Source organism: Sander lucioperca, chromosome 22, assembly GCF_008315115.2.
Source record: "Sander lucioperca isolate FBNREF2018 chromosome 22, SLUC_FBN_1.2, whole genome shotgun sequence".
Classification (NCBI taxonomy): domain Eukaryota; kingdom Metazoa; phylum Chordata; class Actinopteri; order Perciformes; family Percidae; genus Sander; species Sander lucioperca.
Window position 1 is genome coordinate 13,361,674 of NC_050194.1, and position 1,476 is coordinate 13,363,149.

A 1,476-nucleotide genomic window follows, 5' to 3' on the forward strand; every position below is an offset into this window, starting at 1 on the left:
ATGCCAGCTCGGGACATGCCAGGTTCACAACCTGGCCAACACTTTATACCACATCAGCAAAACAAATGGAAAAGATGAGTCGAAAAAGGCCAACGACCCGCAGGGATATGGCAGATAGGGCCAAGAGGAATGATTGCATTTTGGAACTAGAGTTCTCAACCTAGTCTCCATCTTTTTAAAACCAAATATCTCGGTTTATGTTCTGACTAACTGACTGGTACTTATTAAGGATGTATGCTTATTAACCACATAGAATGTGGATGTGTTAATACTGTGTAAAATGCTTAATCATATTACTTTTTAAAATATTATTTCAATATTTAAATTCATTGTACAATAAATATTTAATATAAACAAGTGTGTGGAGTTACAGTTTATGCATGCATGGATAAACCTTAAGAAAACATTAGAGCTGCAACGATTAATCGTTTAAGCGATTAGTTGTCAACTCTTAAATTAATCGCCAACTATTTTGATAATCGTTTAGTCGGTTTGAGTAATTTTTTAAGACAAAAGTCAAAATTCTCTGATCCCAGCCTCTTAAATGTGAATATTATCTAGTTTCTTCTCTCCTCTGTGACAGTAAACTTTGAGTTGTGGACAAAACAAGACATTTTGGCTTTTGGGAAACACTGATTCACATTTTTCACCATTTTCTGACATTTTAGAGACCAAACAACTAATCAATTAATCGAGAAAAAAAAAAAATCAACATATTGATTGACCCTGAAAATAATCGTTACTTGCAGCCCTAAAATGAATGCTGCTTACATCGGTACTTTCATGGATCATTAGCTTTGGTGCTTATTAGCAGAGGGCCCTGGACCATGTTCTTGGACATGTTCTTCATGGGACATTGAGAACACTATATTTCATTATAATTTTAATTTCCTGAACAAACGCATATTCTGATGTTGAATCTAGCTTTTACTTCCCTTGATGAGTAGGGATTGAGGCTTTTTGTAAATCCTGACCTGACTGTATTTTCAGACAACCTTCAGTTGTCCTGTCTGATACAGTGATGCCAAAATGTGTCTTGTCTTGTATAAATTTTAAATATTGCTTGTGTATTATTCTATTATTATTTCATGTATATTGTTTCCTATTATTTAATGTTTACTCAGTATGTGTGCTGTGTGTATCTATCTATCTATCTATATCAGTGGCCAAGAGCATTTTCTTTCTAACTTTAACTTCACCACATCAATGGTGCAGCAGGCCTACACAAAACATTTTTACTCTTTTAACCTTTTAACATGCATGTTGACATGTGTTTATGTGAGTTGCATGTGTGTATGTGAACGTGATGAGCACCTCAGTGCACCTGAATCTCATTGTATGTAAATGCAATGACAATAAAGGAATCTTATCAAAGAGATGTGATAGCAGGGAACTTGTTTGGCAGACTACTAGCAGCTCCCACCCCAGGTAGCCTATCAAATTTCCGGGGTTTTGAATGGCCACTCCTTTTTCAAA